The sequence below is a fragment of the Thermobia domestica genome, chromosome 9 (assembly GCF_964235325.1).
Source record: "Thermobia domestica chromosome 9, izTheDome1.hap1.1, whole genome shotgun sequence".
NCBI classification, from domain to species: Eukaryota; Metazoa; Arthropoda; class Insecta; order Zygentoma; family Lepismatidae; genus Thermobia; species Thermobia domestica.
In genome coordinates this window covers 156,116,399-156,136,520 of record NC_137462.1, presented here as the reverse complement: position 1 = coordinate 156,136,520, position 20,122 = coordinate 156,116,399, and the positions used below count along the sequence as shown (strand labels likewise).

Below are 20,122 nucleotides of genomic sequence, written 5' to 3'. Positions count from 1 at the left end.
GATTTCAAGGAGGATCCAAACTAGGCAAGAGGTAAGCCTTGACAACAATAGATATACAGTGCTTCGGAGTGAAGTCGGAAGTGTTAGGAAACGGCAGCTCCATGTTTTTTAATGTTCAGAATAACGTCTAATACGATGCATTTCGTCACGGTATATTTCACGTTTTCTGCACTTATAAGCGTAAAAGAAAAGATCCCAGCATGCGTTTTCCCGAGTAGAGAGACCGTGCTGCTGACGATCCCTAACACTTCCGACACTGCACCAAAGGATTCCGTGTTCATTGCTATCAATACTTATCGTTTGCCTTTTTTGGACCAATCATAAAGTCGGAGCATATCTCAAAATTCGGTTCATGGCATGTCTGGCAGTTCCACCCTGCAGGGAATACTTTGTACATCTATTGAACATTGCATTTTTTGGACTGCGTGTGCATAACTTTCTTTAGGTTTGTAAGGACCACCATCCACAGTTTCCCCAATTCGAAATAGGGCCTCTTGAAATTTGGCTTTTTCACGATTTTGGACAGCCCTAGCTGAAAGTATGCACTTTTCCCCACAGGTCCATATGAACTTTGTCTCTTATTTTGATGTGAGGAATCACCTCTTACAGTTTGTCGGTTTAGTTCATTAACACCCTATATATATATATAAAAGAAAGTGGATGGCAAATTGTTCATGATTTTTCTCTTGGAAGACAATTTGGAACCTGGTTTCTGCTCTATTTCGTTCAGTACCATTGTAGTACATAAATCGAAGGACTTGTACAAAAACAGCCCTTGTCAAAACAAGATGTTTTTCAGAAAAATGAATAGAAGGCTGCATGTTTGTATATGTTTTAGAAGGTACCAGAGACACGTATAAAGAAACAGATTTGCTAAGTTTATAGTGTGTACTATAGAAAGCTCTCTTCTCATTCTTCAGAGAAATTTTGTTTAGACAAGGGTCATTACACACACACACACACACACACACACACACATATATATATATATATATATATATATATATATATATATATATATATATATATATATATATATATATATATATATAGATATATATATATATATATATATATATATATATATATATATAAAAATTAATATTAATCTTCATCAGCTGCTAATATCTGCCATTTGAGGGAGAGTAACTCTTGGGTCTCGCTGTGATCAGTTTCGCACACGACAGAATAAAGTCGCTTATAATTCACTACGCTATTAATCCTACACTAACATAAGTATACATTTTTTGAAAGAGCATAAAATGACAAAAAACTTTTAGAGAAAACATTTTTCCGAATTCGATCTTGTAAAGAATCTGTGGCTTAAGAAAATAAAAAGAAAACCATTATATTTAGCACAAAAATACACTAAAATTAAATTATAGAAGACAATTAGACAAACAAAATAAAAAATATCGGATGCTCTATCTCCAATGGTAACGGAGATAATAGTGAATAATAGCAACGGCTAAAATTTCGGCTTTCCTCTCCTCCCCCTCCCTACGTGAGGTGTTTTTTTCTGGCATCCTGCATTTTTGTGATCAGGGATGGGCATATATTCAAAAAATATCGGATGCCAAATTGTTACATGATTTGCCCTTAAACTCGAAAAGGTGAGCACTTTTGTCAAGTTGATGCCCTAGAATAGTAGAATGGTTTCGAGGAAATAAATGAGAGCGAGAAGGGATTGATCAACTTTGGCAAAATTAATTAATTAATTAATTAAATTGCTGATGGTTGGGAATATGCACTTCAATTATTACAAAAAGTAGAGTATATGCGTGAAAGTTTCAATTCGATGAACAGAGATACCAAATAGATTGCATAATGACACTGTAGCTCTGAGACAGCTGTCAAAATGCAACAGTCCTCTCGAAAGTCTAGTTTTCACCCCGAATCACAAGTGGAATCCAACTTTAAAATGTAATTAGAAAGTAAGACACAAATAGTTAATTAATTAGTTAAACAGTGACAATTTGGAGATGGCAAAAGGAAGAGATTCATACATAACTTGAAGGAAAATGGTTAAGTTGAGAAGAATCAGACATATGAACTACAGTAAGACGGGGTTACTTTGCACAAAAATGAAAAGAGTTTCACAGTCTTCTGTCGGTAAAGCCATGAACTGTAAAGAGGAGATTCAACTATCACCGTAAGTTAAAACATCTAACTGTATTTTGGCTACAATGTTGGCGGTTAACATCAGTTCTAATTACCTGAAGGGTATGTTGTTGTAGAGGTATGGAAAGCAGTCACTGTAAACGCCGCCAAAATTTGAAAGCTGTCACCTACAACAATTTCCGTCAAAGTTAAATCAGTTTCGTGAAATACTACTGTGTATAATGGAATTTTGATGTAATAGTTGAAATTGAAATATGAAAGGTTTTAAAGTCATAAAAAAAAGTAAAAGTGAAAGAAGGTGGTTGCAGCCTCTACTCGGGGTTACTTTGTACCGGTCCAAAATACCCCTTAGATCGAGAATTATTACTACTGGAACCTCCCGCATTCTAAATTTAGGTAAATTTCCTATTTAGGTAGGTACCGGAATGAATTTCTTGTTGGAAAATAAATTATAAACAGTGGCGGATCCAGAAAAATATTTTGAGAGGGGCTTCATTCACAAAGGCTTCGTTTTTTTTTTAGAAATCACTAGACTTTGGGGGGGGGGTGTCTTGAAGCTGATATGCATAGGAATAACTAACATTAGATTTTTTAAAAAAAGAAATCATGCAATTTGGGTGGGCTTCAGCCTGAAAATCCCAAACCCCGTAATCTTCCACTGATTACTGTTGGGATGTTATTCTTGGACATAAGGAATAACCTAGGCAAATCAGTTTACGGGGATTTTTTCTATTCCTGAGTTGGCATATTTGTGAGACATATGCTAAACTATTAGAATGTGGTTTCTGTGCCGGTACCAGAAAATACATAATTTTCTTTACAAATATTGGTAATTCATAATAAGTATCGATACCGGTACCCTCATTGTAATATCAATATTTGTAGATTGCATGCAGTTTTGTATAGAAAGTAAAATGTATAAATACTGATGAGAAAACATTGCACAGAAACGTTATGTTCGTATGTTGAACATACCTTTTTGTATGTTGTTGTGCAAAGTAACCCCTCCTATGTGGTTACTTTGCACCAAAGTTTATATTTCAATAACTATGGTCATACTGAATGTTTACTAATGAACTTGCACTAATGTTTCCCTTATATATCTAGCTATTATATGTTTTAAAAAAAACAGTGTTCTAAATTATTACGTTTGTAAGTTACATGCGATTTTCTTTAAAATTCCTTAAATCTTGTGCAAGGTAACCCCGTCTTACGTTATCTGATGATGGGGCCATTTCAAACTTCGCGCATGTCAGACAATATCGTAGAAAGAGAAGAGCTAGTAAGCCTGGATCACATGAATATTAAGGGAAATGAAGACAGAAAGGTATGGAAAGGAGTTGCGCCAGAGAAGGGAAAGAATCGAAAGTTTAGCAGTGATTTAAGAAGATAAGTTATCATTCTCAATGAAGAATAAAATACACACAAAGATAGTGACAACGATAATTAGAAAGGCTAGAAAATTTGATAGTATGCAGCCAGGTTAATTCAATTGAAATAGAAAGGAAGAAAGGAGGGCAACTATGATTATAAATTAAGAATGAAAGTGCTTTAGCGAATGAAATGAAATTTCAGGCAGATGTAAAGGCATTGAAGAACTGCACGGGAACAAAAACTAGCTATGTAATTCAAATATTGAAAAACTAAACGAAATAAACGAGAAACACAAAATGTTTGCAATACTGATTGGCGAATTCGAAAAGGCTCTTAGCGAAATGAAGGGAAAGTCAATCTTAATTTAACATATTGAATTTATTAAGAATATAGTAGAAAAAGGGAGAGGATTAAGATTTTCTAATCAAATATTCGATACAAGAGATTCACCATAAGATTTCTTACGGACAGTTCATTTTATTAGCTACGAAATCGAACACAAAACAATGTATTTGCGAAATAAAACTTGACGAGTGGGAAAAATGTTTGTTTCGAACATCAAAGAGAAGAGATTATACAGTCGAACAAGTGAGAAAAGTGAACAGTTTGATTTAGAAAAGAGCGTCCATTATAGATACAATTGTCTTGCATCGAGTAGTAGTTGAATTATTTCTAGGGAATGTGAAGGAAGCATGTGTAGTATTAGGTTTAGAGTATTCTTTTAGGTTGCTGAACTGATAATTTTTGGAACTACCAAAAAACTTGTGATAGTGCAACGATACAAAATTCAGAAGGAACTTGCGTATGAACAAATTAATCAAAATTGAAACGGAAAGATATAGGAAGCAGATATCATTCTATACCTATTTTGAAGGCTGGTGGGGGAAAATTGAAATGATTTTTTTAAATTTAACATCCCACCATTATGCCCTTCAGTATAAAGAAGACGGAAGGCTGGTGATGGGTGGTATGACTAGAGGAAAGGTTATTTTGATAGAAGTAGAATAGTTTGAAAACAACAGCTGTACACATAATATGCCTGTTATTCTGTAATCTGAGTCAAAAATGGATATCATATTACAAAGATGAGGAAAACTTGTCAGATTAGAATAAACATAAAAAAGACTAAAGCAATAGTGGTTCGAATAAGGGAGCTTTATCAGCTACAGAATTCAGAAGGGAGCTAGAAGAATAGGTGACTAGGGTTTCCTGTACTTAGGTATTACTTTGATGCGATTGAAATATCCGACTGACGTATGTCACTTTCAAAAATAAGAAATAAGTAATAAGATTGTGACACCAATTTTGTAAAGAGTTTGTTTATACTTACGGTATTTTTTCAATTAGAAATTGTTTTGATTTGTCAACATCAAAAGCGTAAGCGTAACTGATATTACTCTGCAATGTCTATTCGCAAAGTGCCTCGAGGGATTTAACACGCAATACCTTCCAAATGATACAAACTATGGAAAAACTGACTACACTAATGAATTTCCGAGAAAATTGTACATAAATTTGATGTGTCACATGCACTTATTCCCGTTTGAAAAACCGAAAGTAGAATCCAAGATGGCGACCGGGGTATGTAACATGCGTCAGAGAAGCAGTACTTGATCCAATTAGTTTTGCATATGCCCACATTCATGTCCAGTTACTCTTAAGAAACTAAAAGCAATTTTGTGTCCTAGAGTTATAGTGTATGATTGAATTCCGGATATATGAAGGCCCATACATATGCATATTACCCGTATGGGCCGCTAAAATTTGCACAGTACATATTGGGGTGCGGAGAACTTTGCTTTTGAATCAATTTTACACGAATCCCGAGGGGACACTTCGCAAATGTACCTTGTCAGACTGTGTACTGTAAATCAGGGTGGAAAAAATCATGATTTTTTCAAAAAGAATCATTTTTGTTGATTTTTTGATTTAAATCGATTTTTTTTTTATTTCAATCAAATCTTTTTCTTCGTATAATATAAGTCGCGAACTGAAGAAAAAACATTAGGAATTAGTATTAAATGTTAATTATGCCATTTAAGTGAACGTATTGGGTTTTAATTTTGAATTAATTCCCAATCGTTAACCTATTTCAATCCCAATGTTTCTTAAACATTAACGAAAAAGTACAGCAATGTATATCAACATGGCACTTTTCTTTCCACGAAAGTTACTGATATTTGGCAGGGGCATATTTTTAAACAATTGGAACTAGCTAGCGGCACGAAATACATATAAAGTACATAAATTTCATAATTATAAAGTTCTTCTCGGGAAATCAGCCAGGTGAAAACTGGTGGATAGGCCAACGTTTCGAGAGCTGTCATCGTTCTCGTCATCAGGGCAATTATGTAGAGATCAGCGGATATAAGTAATATATACTCTGGGCTGGAGAAAATGCTGGTTCCTGATTGGCTGAAAATGCTGGTTCCTGATTGGCTGGTTCAATCTGAAAAACTGGAGCTGTGATTGGCTGGCTAAGTTCCGTAGTCCGTGCTATTGATTGGCTGAGGGTTATCTGAATGTTTGTGTGTCGTTTTCTTTGCTGTGGTACTGATGACCGGGTTCCACAGGGGGCTGAGTTGAAATCCAGTGTCTCTATTAACGTTGTTCGGTTCATGAACTATGGCGAGAGATTCGGCTACTATCCTGGTCCAGTAACTGGTGCTCTTGGTAATGATGGATGTATCCTTAAATAAAACTTTATGGCCTTCTGATAAACTGTGTTCAGCTAAACCTGATTTTTCTGGATGGAATAATCTAATGTCATTTTCATGTTCTCTGCAACGTTGTTCAACGGTGCGTCCTGTTTGTCCTATATAAGCTTTTCCGCATTCACAGGGTATACGATACACGCCTGGTGTCTTTAAGCCCAAGTCATCTTTGATCGGGCGAAGTAAGTTCCTGATTTTTGGTGGCGGCTTGTGTATGGTCTTAATGTTGTGTTTTTTCAGAATCCGGGAGATCTTTCCAGAAAGTTGTCCAGTGTATGGTAAAACTGCTATACTCAATGGTTCTTCAGTTTCTTCTTTGGATTTCCTCTGTTCAGAAAAGGTCCTTTTCAGGGCCAAACTGATATCATGCTTCTTGTAATTATTCTGGAGTAGCGTCTTCTTGAGATGATCCAGTTCCCGAGGGAGGGATTCTTCGTCTGAGACGTCTTTCGCTCTATGTGCTAGTGTGCTGATGACGGTGTTTCGCTGTGACTTATGATGAAAACTGTTGCCATTGAGATAGAGGTCAGTGTGAGTAGGTTTCCTGTAGACGCTATGGCCGAGACTACCATCGGGCTTCCGGCGGATGAGAATGTCCAGGAATGGCAAGCATCCGTCCTTTTCAATCTCCATTGTGAACTTGATATTACTATGTTGTTTATTAAGAAATTCGAGGAACAAATGCAGTGTCTTCTCCCCGTGAGGCCAGATGACAAACGTATCATTTATGGCCTGCCAAAAATACATAAGCCTGACATCCCAATGAGACCCATCGTCAGTGCCATTGGGGGTCCAACTTACCGCCTAGCCAGGTATCTCACCTCTCTGCTTCAGCCATTAGTAGGACAGTGTGAGCATCATGTGAAAAATTCATCCGACTTCGTGAATACACTAAAAACAATACGCACAGCTCCAGGAGACCTTCTAGTCAGCTTCGATGTGGTTTCATTGTTCACCAAGGTTCCAGTTCAAGATACGTTACTCCTACTTAGTGAACACTTCACATCGGAAATTGTGGAATTATTCAGAATCACCTTAACTTCAACATACTTTCTATATGATGGACAGTACTATGAACAAACGGATGGAGTCGCCATGGGATCACCACTTTCACCAGCAGTTGCGAATTTCTTTATGGAAGATTTTGAGCAAAGAGCATTAGAACTGACACCTTTCAAGCCGTCATGTTTTTATAGATTCGTATTGAAAAGGACGGATGCTTGCCATTCCTGGACATTCTCATCCGCCGGAAGCCCGATGGTAGTCTCGGCCATAGCGTCTACAGGAAACCTACTCACACTGACCTCTATCTCAATGGCAACAGTTTTCATCATAAGTCACAGCGAAACACCGTCATCAGCACACTAGCACATAGAGCGAAAGACGTCTCAGACGAAGAATCCCTCCCTCGGGAACTGGATCATCTCAAGAAGACGCTACTCCAGAATAATTACAAGAAGCATGATATCAGTTTGGCCCTGAAAAGGACCTTTTCTGAACAGAGGAAATCCAAAGAAGAAACTGAAGAACCATTGAGTATAGCAGTTTTACCATACACTGGACAACTTTCTGGAAAGATCTCCCGGATTCTGAAAAAACACAACATTAAGACCATACACAAGCCGCCACCAAAAATCAGGAACTTACTTCGCCCGATCAAAGATGACTTGGGCTTAAAGACACCAGGCGTGTATCGTATACCCTGTGAATGCGGAAAAGCTTATATAGGACAAACAGGACGCACCGTTGAACAACGTTGCAGAGAACATGAAAATGACATTAGATTATTCCATCCAGAAAAATCAGGTTTAGCTGAACACAGTTTATCAGAAGGCCATAAAGTTTTATTTAAGGATACATCCATCATTACCAAGAGCACCAGTTACTGGACCAGGATAGTAGCCGAATCTCTCGCCATAGTTCATGAACCGAACAACGTTAATAGAGACACTGGATTTCAACTCAGCCCCCTGTGGAACCCGGTCATCAGTACCACAGCAAAGAAAACGACACACAAACATTCAGATAACCCTCAGCCAATCAATAGCACGGACTACGGAACTTAGCCAGCCAATCACAGCTCCAGTTTTTCAGATTGAACCAGCCAATCAGGAACCAGCATTTTCAGCCAATCAGGAACCAGCATTTTCTCCAGCCCAGAGTATATATTACTTATATCCGCTGATCTCTACATAATTGCCCTGATGACGAGAACGATGACAGCTCTCGAAACGTTGGCCTATCCACCAGTTTTCACCTGGCTGATTTCCCGAGAAGAACTTTATAATATACGCCGCCAGGAAAGCTTCAAATCTTACTACATAAATTTCGCCTAAAATAACTAACTAACTCTATGACCTATGGAACCCGGGGGTTCAATGCCATGTTCACAAGAGCTTCCTGACTTTTATCCTTAGTCAACTGAATCCAGTTTCTATTTTGTATTCTTATTTCTGCGAGATCCATCTTAATATTGTCCTCCCATCTGCGCCTAAATCTTCCTAATGGTCGTTTTCCGATTGGACTTCCAGTTAAAACTTTGAAAGCGTTTCTACTTCCTTCCATTCTCGTTACATGTCCTGCCCACCTGAGCTTCCAAGATTTGATGATCCTAACAATGTTGGTGAACGATATAAATTATGCAGTTCATCATCATGAAGTTTTCGCCATTCCTCATTTCCGTTCCTTTATTCCGTTCCGAATATTCGTTTCAGGATTTTATTCTCAAATACTTTCAGTCTGCGTTCTTCCCTCAGCGTAAGCGACCATGTTTCACAACCATTCAGCACAACAGGCATAATTATCATTTTATATATTTTAAAGCTTCAAATTTCTCGACAGAATTCGCGACAATAAGAGATTTTGAACTGAATAATAACACGAATTCCCTGCTTTTAGTCGATATTTAATTTCTTCGTGAATATCGTTTTCTGATCCTATATATTAGCCGACGGCAGAATTTTCTTTCTTTATGCGATGAGCTTTTTTAAGTCAAAAATTTTCTGCAGGAATTCCAAAATAAAAAAAAAATCGAGATGATCAGTTCCAGCAGGAGAAGCACTTGTGATTGTTAAAAATAAGCTTTATGTGACGTGAAAAACAGTTCAAATGCGAGTTGTCCGTGCATTTACGACATCTATACATAGCAGGCATGTTTTTATACTTTTCTGTTGGCTGTTTTATTTCCTCTGACAATTTTTCCTGCACAGGCGCGGCAAATTTTCTGCGATCACATCGCAGATCGCGACATGTTCTGCAATGGGGTCAAGTATCCACTTTATCAAAAATATTATTCGATATTTTAACGTATCCAAAACTTGTCGTATTACGATCCCGAGGAACTTCTATGTATTTAGTACATAAATTTCGCCCAAAATTTTAAAATTAATTTTTTCTTGTTTCGCAGAGGGGATCGGACCCCTCTAAATACGCCCCTATTATCTGGAAACAAACAAATAAACGTGGACATAAAAGAGTTTTCATCTTAAATGTAAATGGTGATTTCCCCGTTGGAATAGAAATTTTAAAACCCTGTGTTACAAAGAGAAGAAAGCAGGGTTCACCCGTTACCCGTTCAAACGAGATTTTCCCTGATCGTTCCCTACGTGATACTCGTGTTCATACTGTGCTTACATACATTTGAGTCTCATTGTATTATGATTATTATCTTCCATAATCGAAATAACAGAAGAGAAACGGGATTTTACCTACTTTCACTTTAAATTAATTCATTTCGGAATTGGATTTAAATTAGGGTTGGCCAAAATTTTCCGGAATCCGGATTCCGGAAATTTTGTTTTCCGGAATCGGAAAATTTACTTTCCGGAATTCGGAAAAATTCCGGATTTCGGAAAAAATTCGGAATTCGGAAAAATTCCGGAAATCAGAAAAATCCGGAATTCGGAAAAATTCCGGAATTCACAAAAATTCCGGAATTCAGAAAAATTCCGGAATTCGGAAAAATTCCGGATTTCGGAAAAATTCCGGAATTCAGAAAAATCCGGAATTCGGAAAAATTCCGGAATTCAGAAAAAATCCGGAATTCGGAAAAATTCCGGAATTCGGAAAAATTCCGGAATTCAGATAAATTCCGTCATTCGGAAAAAATCCGGAATTCGGTAAAAATCCGGATTTCAGAAAAGTTCCGGAATTCGGAAAAATTCCGGAATTCGGGAAAATTCCGGAATTCAGATAAATTCCGACATTCGGAAAAAATCCGGAATTTAGAAAAAATTCGGAAATTTTCCGATTTTACTTTCCGGATTCCGGAAAGTAAAAATTCTGGAATTGGCTATCCTAGCTAGTAGCTGTTAAAAGAGAAACACAATAATGAATATATGTACTGTATTAGTTTCTTGTAGTTGGATATGTCTTTATCACTTACGTAGACAATTGCTACTGCAGTTATTTACTGCTTTATGAGGAAGGTCTTATTTTCACTCACAAAAAAGTCGCCGGTAGGTCTCAAACATTATCGCGTTCCCACCTGCAGCTGCTCCAAAGCACTGCAAACTACGTACTTTTTAACCAGGCGAAAGGCAGTGAAGGAAAAGAAATCTCAACAAATATTCTAATAACATTCGCTTATTGTCAACATACCTACAGTGAGCGCAGAAAGTGCTCGTACACCATGCATACTTTATATTGAAAACAGCTAGCATGAGAACGGGAGGTGCAAAATATATATATAACCAGAATTAAGACTACACATTCATACATTTTATTTCTATATACAAGAGAAAGGCCAAACAAAGACAATCACTGTTTTGTTCAGAAGAAAAGAGAGAATTCTTTTTTTGTAAACGCAAAAAAGTGACCGTACACTTATGATTGAATAATGCTTATAAAGTATATTACGTTATTTAATATTTTGTGGGATTACCCTGTGCGTTAATGATTGTCTGTAGTCTTCGTGGCATTGATTTCACCTGTAGTAGTTCGTAGTTCTGTAGCTTCGGGACTATAGAAGTCAGTGGAGAGCTTTTGTGAACGCGGCATTGAACCTCCGGGTTCCATAGGCCATAGAGTTAGTTAGTTAGTTAGTAGCTTCGGGACTGATTATGTCCCATTCTTCTTGAATAGCTTTTCTCAGGCCTTCTTTAGTAGAGAAGCTGTGCCTTCTGATTCTTGTCTCCAGAACAGACCATAGATGTTCTATGGGGTTCATGTCTGGGGATTGGGGAGGTGTGCGAAGCTGTTTCAAGGTATTATAGAGTAGCCACAATCGAGTATTTTCTGCTGCTGTATGTTTGGAGTTGTTGCCTTGCTGAACAATAAATTGTTTTCTGCGCACTAGTATGGAGATTTTCCTTTAATTTGTTAATACACACTTTGTGGATCATCACTCCATCGATAAAGTGGAGACGACCCACTCTTGAGGCACTCATACCACCCCAGACGAGCACGGACCCTCCTCCGTGTTTTACTTTAGGGACGAGATTTTGAGGATTCGTGTCTGTATTTACCTTGCGTCATACCATACGCCTCCCATTGGATTCGATAAGATTAAATTTACTTTCGTCCGAAAATATGACCCTATTCCAGAAAGAAGCCTGATCCCTTATCTTTATACTCTTTTTCAAACTTTAGTCTCTTTATACGATTTGTCTTGTTCACCCATAACATTTTCCTGGCTATCCGACCATGATACCCTGCATATATTCCGCACTGTACTGGCTGATACTTTAACACCGCGTGTTTCCAGATCCGTTGCCAATTGCACAGCACTACTTTTCGGAACCTTTTTTCTTTCCCTAATAATGTAATGTTTATCTTGTTCACTCAACACTCTTGGTCTTCCACTTTTTTTTCTTTTTTTTTTTTCGCACAGTGATAGAAACATTATACATCGCAATTATTGTTTGTACTGTTGAACGAGGTCTGTCTGCAAGGTTTGCTATCTTTCTCAAAGATTTACCTTTCTGATGCAATTTAATAATTACTTTTCTTGTCTCCTCATTTGTTTCTGTTCGGTTGCTTCCCATTTTGACATCCCACCGTGCAGTTTTTTCACTCCTATTCACAACTAAACTCATTCTGTTATTCGTCATGCTATACAGAGGTGTATAATCAGGTGAATACTAGTGAACCCCAGTTGTGGTATCTTTGTTTCGTATTCGTACGTCAGGTGTACGATCTCTTTTTGCGTCTACTCTATACACTTTCTACGGAATTTATTTACTTTCTGACCATTAAACTTGTCTTCGTGGTTCTTTATTGATATATTCATAAAGCTTAGTTTTCATTATTCATATTGTGTGTGTTATTACACTTCTTAAATTTTCTGTTTCTTTTTCGCAGGCATTCTCGTTTCAAGAGCATAGGTGTACGAACACTTTCTGCGCTCACTGTATGTACAGTAAATACAAATTTATAATTTTTGACTTTACGAAGTATACAATGTAATTGTTCAATAATTAACATAAACAGGCATTCATTAATTTATATTAATATAATAATAAAACTAATAAGCGGGTGATTGATGACTCAGTGGTAGAGTTTTCATCTATGGCATTCTAACCCAGGACATGTGGGTTTTCGATGACTAATTTTGTGTTCGAAAATTTTTCCGGTGGTAGGCCTACTCTTGGTTCCCTTTCTTATATTTGTTCCATCATCACTCATTAACGAATTTAGTTTATCAAAACTCTATAGCCATATATTCATTCTGTCCGTCAGTGAAACAAACAGTCTCAAGAACTATCTGATGGATTACCATCAATTTTGGCCACGATGTACAGAGTCAATAGTTAAGAATCGAGTTCCCTGATGAATGTAAAATTCAAACCGGAAGCGGTACAAGTCAACCATTTCCGGTTTTAACGTTAATCATTATATAGTAAATATGCTAATAGATAACGAGAAACAGTAATCGACATATATAACATTCATGTAGATAGAATGTTACCCAATTTGTGCATCTGCTGAAAATAATGAACTTAGGTATTTAGAGAGCATTTTCCGCTTTAGAAAATGTGTGCTTGGTAAAGAATGTAGAGAATTAGCTGAGTCAGGCACGTAGCTAGGATATGGTAATAGGAAGGGGGGTCTGTCACGAAATACTGTGGTTATTTACCAGGGGCTCAATCATTCTAAACTATTTTATTGGCAACATATATTGGTTCGTTTAGCCAAGATTTCTAATGGAGGGATGATATGAAATACTGTGGTTACACACCAGAGGCTCGATCAATCTAAATATTTTACTGACAACATACCCATATTGATTGGTTAGGACAATGGCTATGAAGAAGCTATGAAGAAATCTCGAGTAAAAAAATATAAAAAAGTATTGAAAAAGATATAGTCTTCCGAGGTCATTCGAACGGTGTCGAGAATTTTGCGTCTGGGAAATTTGCGCCCTACCTCAAGAACAGGGAAAATTGCGCCTGCAATGTACCTCCACCGGGAAGTTTGAGCCCTGCGAAATAAAATAACCTATTGGAGCTTACTCATTTCCTCGGAGGGGCTGACATTACAGCATAAACAATCCTCCCCCACAACCATGCCATTTGTGATTTATTTTCATTGTGGCTATATAAGGGGAGAATAAACTTCAATATAAGCCAAAAGAACACAACGGATCAACGCAATCACTGCTTCTTCCAGAGATGATTTTGGGGGAACACTGGCCTCCCCAGAGCTCTCAAAGTGCCCCCTCGGAGGAGACCAAAATAATACGTATATAATATAATAATAAATAGAATAGTACCAGCAGTGACACCCTCCGGAATACTCTGTGCCCCCCGGAACATTTATTCTGAAAGAACGACTGAACGCAATTGTGTGTTTGAAGTGTAATTCCAGCAAGTAAACACACTGTACATAGTTTTCTTGATAATATTAATGAACTGATTTTACATTCACTTTACATTTTCTTTTCTATATTTTGTGTCCTAAAAAGCCAAACAACTCGCAAGGATTGTGAACAGAGATATCTGGGTAGAGCCAAACAGCCTTTTGTAGATTAAATTATACTCTTTGATTATATTAATAAATAATTATATATAAGTCATTTATACTTTTATTGTAAATTTTGTAGTATAATGAAAAATTGTATTTGTATGGATTGCCCTTTAGTGAACTAAAATTGTATTTTTTTCATTTGTTCGGAATATTATAACGGATGGAGTAACTCACTGAGACGATGAGAGGCAAGCCTAGTTCAAGTGTGAGTGGAAGTTACTTTACACAATACAAAAATAAGTTGAATTGTAGGGCGCTAACATCCCAGTGCAAATATATAGTCGGCGCATTTTCCACTTTTTTTGCGGTAGGGCGCAAACATCCCAGTGCAAATATATTGCGAGCGCATTTTTTCCTATTTTTGTGGTAGGGCGCAAATTTCCCGGGCGCAAAATTCTCGCATTCAAGGAAAATATAATGTCCGTGAAGTTGACAAGCCACTTATGTCAGACTCCAATTTCGACTTTAAACGTCGCTAGTGCTATGTTAGTGTTCGATAGTGACGCAAATCGTTAGTACTCCACAGATAACGTTTGCTTTTTAAATAATGGATATGTCTTCTAACTGCATGCCAACACGCCCACTTCTAAGAATCATCTCAAAAATGAGGTTAACCGTTAGAGCAAGTAAGTGCTCATTAGTGCCATTAACATTAGCGTTAATGGCTCCATCGTACGGCCCTTTGAGTAATAATAACACCACGCTCTTTGCTAGTCTCAATGCGTCCCTATATTCTCGCGAACATTCTGACATGCCATAGTTAGTTACTTTTTTTTTTTTTTTTTGCAACTATTGTTTATCTGTTATTGTTTATTGTTTATTGCTAGTCTGCAGAGTAGTCCTTACATTAATATGCCATTGTCTTTGATAATCATGGCGTATTTACAAGCAGTTTGTTATTACTGTTAGAAGATATCAAAAAACAACAGATAAAATCTACTACTTAACGGTTCATATTTTTCTTTTACAGTACATAAACGATTAATAATAATAATAATAATAATAATAATAATAATAATAATAATAATAATAATAATAATAATAATAATAAGACTATTCCAGCATAAAAGTTATCAATTGCATCACACTGACAACAAGCGACGCATATTTCAATTTCATAAAAAATCGTTTCTCACGATTTTCTGGAAAACTACATATGATATCTTCATTCTGTCAAGTTGTTTATCTCAGTGTGATATATGTATTACCTCTGGACAATATCACAGTAAAACAAAAATTAAATATTATGAGTGCATCGTACTTTTGGACTACATCTCATTAACCATGGGAAGATTGAGTAGTGTATAGTTTAGGATGTAAATTTCAGCTTAAGTTGCATCATATATTCTTAGGATTACAAAAAGGAAATTTGTTCGTTTGCATTTGAACAAAATTCTTAGAATTACAAAAAGAAAAAAATAATTTTTCCGAATTCCGGAATTTTTATGAATTCCGGAATTTTTATGAATTTCGGAATTTTTCCGAAATCCGGATTTTTTCCGAATTCCGGAATTTTTCTAAATTCCGGAATTTTTCCGAAACCCGGAATTTTTCTGAATTCCGGAATTTTTTCTGAATTCCGGGATTTTTCTGAATTCCGGATTTTTTCCGAAATGTGGAATTTTTTTGAATTCCGGAATTTTTCCGAAATCCGGATTTTTCCGAATTCCGGAATTTTTCGGAATTCCGGAATTTTTCTGAAATCTGGAATTTTCCTAAATTCCGGAATTTTTCCGAAATCCGGAATTTTTCCGAATTCCGGAATTTTCCGATTTTACTTTCCGGATTCCGGAAAGTAAAAATTCCGGAATTGGCCATCCCTAATTTAAATCAACGATTTTTATTTAAAAAATCAAGTGATTTAAATCTTGATGAAAATCGTGATTTAAATCAGACTGATTTAAATCAATCCACCCTGCTTGAAGTCGCTCGTAGCGCCGTTTAATATTCAATGAAGCTAATCATATATATATACAGTGGCGGATCCAGGATAAGATCAAGGGAGGGGCTAAAGCATAGTTTGCCGCTTTATCCAATGTAAAGCAGGATTGAAGCCCATTTTATCCAGTATATACCTGAGCGTCAAGGGGGGCTATATATATATATATAGGGATCCGCCCCGATATATATATATATATATATATATATATATATATATATATATATATATATATATATATATATAGTAAATGTTTATTTTCCCATAGTGTCTTGCACAAAGGAGGGTATTAAAACGCCAAACTCCCCTTGCGTACGTCACTGAATATATCGTATCTGTAATTATTATAAGAGTTAATCCATTCTGGCATGAGCCGCTCGACCATCTCAAAAAAATCTAATTTTTTCATGAATGTTTATCCTATATCAGGGTACTTCAAAACTACGATCATCGAATTTTTACAACATACCGTAGCGACGAAGCGATTGCCGCCATTTTGCTTTTTTCCAATTTGAGGCATTTGTGAATTATTCAATATCTCTGCATGAGTTTGTCCTACTGAAATGAAGATTGCTGGGCGTCTCCAACTTGTACAGAGCTAAAACTTTGATCTCTTAACATTTTTGCCTAAAACCACTTGAAAGGGGTGAAATCAGGTCCTACAGCAGCGACGTTGAAGACATGTTTGGGAACAGGAAGCAACTGACGTAGAGGTCTGAATTTGAGTGTGCATGTAGTCCAGGGTCATAAGTTTATACACAAAAATTTGCAGACCTGTAAATTCTACCAAAGGCCTGATAAACAATCGTAAAGTTGAGGAATTATGGCAATTCGGCATGTTTCACTGTCCTATATCTCCATTGGACCCGGCTAAAAAAAAAAAAAAAAAAAAAAAAAAAAAAAACTTTTGGGAATACCATAACACACGCAACAGCACGTTTTGTGTTTTTGAGCAGAAGAGGGTCAAAATACTAAGGAATGACGTCATACTCGAAGAGGTGTTTTCTTCACATGTTCACCTAAAAATTCGTTAAGTAAAATAAAATAGGATGAATGGTTAGTTTAATCAAGGCTCCCAAGCTCGTTTCTTTCCTCTAGTTGTGACTCACTGTCTTAATCACCCACAGCAGCACTGGTGAGGAATGCCGCTATCAGCAGAAGGCGAGAAAAGTCAAAATGTATACTTGACAAAAATAAAATAAAATAAAATAAAAAAATCCGTAAGTACTCATTGCTCTTGCTGCTTGCTATATCAATGATATTCAATCCTGTTTCTTCTTGTTTTAACTATCAACTCATACAGGAGACTGATGTCCTATACTAACTGGAGAATGTAAATCAAATGAAAGGACAACAGTATCCTGCATGAGTTGATAGTTAAAACAAGAATAAACAGGATCGAATATCATTGATATAGCAAGCAGCAAGAGCAATGAGTACTTACGGATTTTTTTTTGTCAAGTGTACATTTTTACTTTTCTCACCTTCTGCTGATAGCGGCATTCTTCACCAGTGCTGCTGTGGGTAATAAGACAGTAAGTTGAGTTGATTTCAGTTTAGCGTCCCTTTCAGCAGCGAGGCTATATGAGACGTGGACCTATTGATTAACGTGGAATCCGAACCACATGAACTTCCGTCGGAAATCGAACCAAAGGCGCGTACGCTAACCGCTTAGCCACGAGGAGCTCTAATAAAACAATGAGTCACAGCTAGTGGAAAGAAACGTACTTGAGAGTCTTGATTGAATTAACCATTCATCCTACTTTATTTTACTTCACAACAACGAATTTCTAGTTGAACATGTGAAGAAAACACCTCCTCGAGTATGACGTCATTCCTTATTACTTTGACACCCCTCTGCTCAAAAACATAAAACTCGCTGTTTTTGTGTGTTATGGTATACTAAAGGGCTAATTATTCCCAAAGTTTCATATCATTTTATCCAGGCCCAATGCAGATATAGGACAGTGAAACATACCGAATTGCCATAATTCCTCAACTTTACGATTGTTTATCAGGCCTTTGGTAGCATCTACAGGTCTGCAAATTTGTGTATATAAACTTCTTATGGCCCCCGGACTACACGCACACACAAATTCAGACCTCTATGTCAGTTGTTTCCTGTTCCCAAACATGTCTTCAATGTCCAAAAATGTCGCTACTGTAGGTCCTGATTTCACCCCTTTCAAGTGGTTTTAGGCAGAAATGTTAAGAGATCGAAGTTTTAGCTCTGCACAAGTTGGAGACGCTCAGCAGTTTTCAATTTTGTCGGACAAACATATGCTGAGATATTGAAAACAACGTAAACGCCTGAAATTGAGAAAACGCAAAATGGCGGTAGCCGCTGCGTCGCATTGGGATGTTGTAGAAAATAATTAATTGTGGTTTTGAAGTACTCTTATATTGACTCAACATTTCTGAACAAATTAGATATTTTTGAAAAGGTCGAGCTGCAAATTTTCTTTTTTTGCTGAACGAATTAGATATTTTTGAAAAGGTCGAGCTGCGAATTTTTTTTTTTCTCAATCACTTAGCATGGATTGACAAATAATGTTCATTTGAATCGGGACAAAATATTTGCACGTAAATGGTATGTAAAATAGACATTCCAACTGAGATTAAAAAAAGAAAAAGTTTAATAATCATGCCATAGCACTGGTATTTCGATATACTTGTGTCCTCCAAACAATTTAATTATTCGTGACATTGATGAACCTCCATATCTCAAACTTGACACAGCAGAATGCATTTAAAATTTAAAATGTGCTTAAAGCAAACTTTTTTTTTTTTTCAAGTTATGGACTGGAATTGATTTAAAGAAAAATATTGAAAGAATTAGTTTAATGTAGAACTTATGAGAGGAAGATTGAAATTTTGAGATACTAGAACACTCAGTTGTTACAATTAAAAGTTTGAATTTTTCAATTATTAACATTTTAAAACTAAATTAAGAGTACTTCAATTTGTTTTTTTTTTTTCAGTTCCATCTTAAAATAAGAAGTACGGTTTATATACAATATTTCATTTACATACAAGTAAATAATAATAGTAATTTGAAATTAACATATAATAAAGAAATCGTAAATAGTAATAGTGGTATTCAAATTGAACAACAGTTGTTGCGACAGCTTATTGACTAGGTAATAAAAGTACCAGGAAGAAATAAGTTGTTGTGAATGTATGCTCATGCCCTTTGAGCGCGGGCCATAAGAGATTACGCAGAAGGCAATCTTAGACATGTCAAAATGTTTAAAATGTTGTGACTGTGGGTGAATGGAATTGGAAATGTTGCCAGGACATGCATGTTTTGGTGTGGCAATGTACGTGCGTAGTCGCTTGTCACCTGTAAATGACCAATTTTTCTTCTTTACTTCCGTTTTACTCAGCTGCCGTCAAACAGACATCTGTTAAACTGGCCGGACGTCAACACAAGGACCCAAGATCCTGGACAGAGATTGGTTCTAAGTGGATTGCGTCAGAAATCAGGGCTGCCCCGTGGAACGCGGATTGGATAGAGCAAGAAGAAAAATCTTTTTGGAAGTTCTCTATATCCTGTTTGTGGGAGTGATGAAATGGAAAGCATTTCATAGGCACTGAAGTTTTTTTTTTTTTTTTAAGTTAAAGAGATCACGTGATAAGAACATTGTGAACTATGTTGTACCCCTTTGTCAAACTGATCCTGTCGCGAATGTGTTAGTGTTGTGATTTCTTTAGCCGCGAAATAATCTTCACTTCCCAGCTTTGCAATTTTGTATATGTGAGCACGTGGTGGTAATCACATTATCAAGACATACAAGAAACGTACTTTGAGGTAAGTGGCTTTTTAATAATAGTGTCAGCATGTATACTTAGAATAATTATTTAGAATTTAGTATTTAGTGATTCCAAAGTGCCAGTGATTATAGAAAATTATATTATTATCGAAGTTAATGGTTGATTTTTTAAAGAAGAATAAGGTGATTTAAATGTGAAATATGTATAAATTTTTAATTTGACACACACTGAATTT

At 36.4% G+C, this 20,122-nt stretch overlaps 1 protein-coding gene across 4 annotated transcripts in view; it reads left to right on the top strand.

Annotated features, from left to right (window-relative positions):
• The window catches only part of LOC145695120 (cytochrome c oxidase assembly factor 6 homolog), a 250,445-nt gene that overhangs the window by 49,332 nt on the left and 180,991 nt on the right, over positions 1-20,122 (top strand). For 2 of the 4 annotated variants that reach the window (XM_081772038.1, XM_081772041.1), the window contains exon 2: positions 19,500-19,924. The exons of 1 other annotated variant lie outside the window; for it this stretch is intronic. The gene's annotated coding sequence lies outside the window, so the exon portion shown is untranslated. Of the gene's footprint in view, positions 1-12,518; positions 12,559-19,499; positions 19,925-20,122 lie in introns of those variants that run through there. One more of the 4 variants, XM_081772039.1, reaches the window with a different exon arrangement.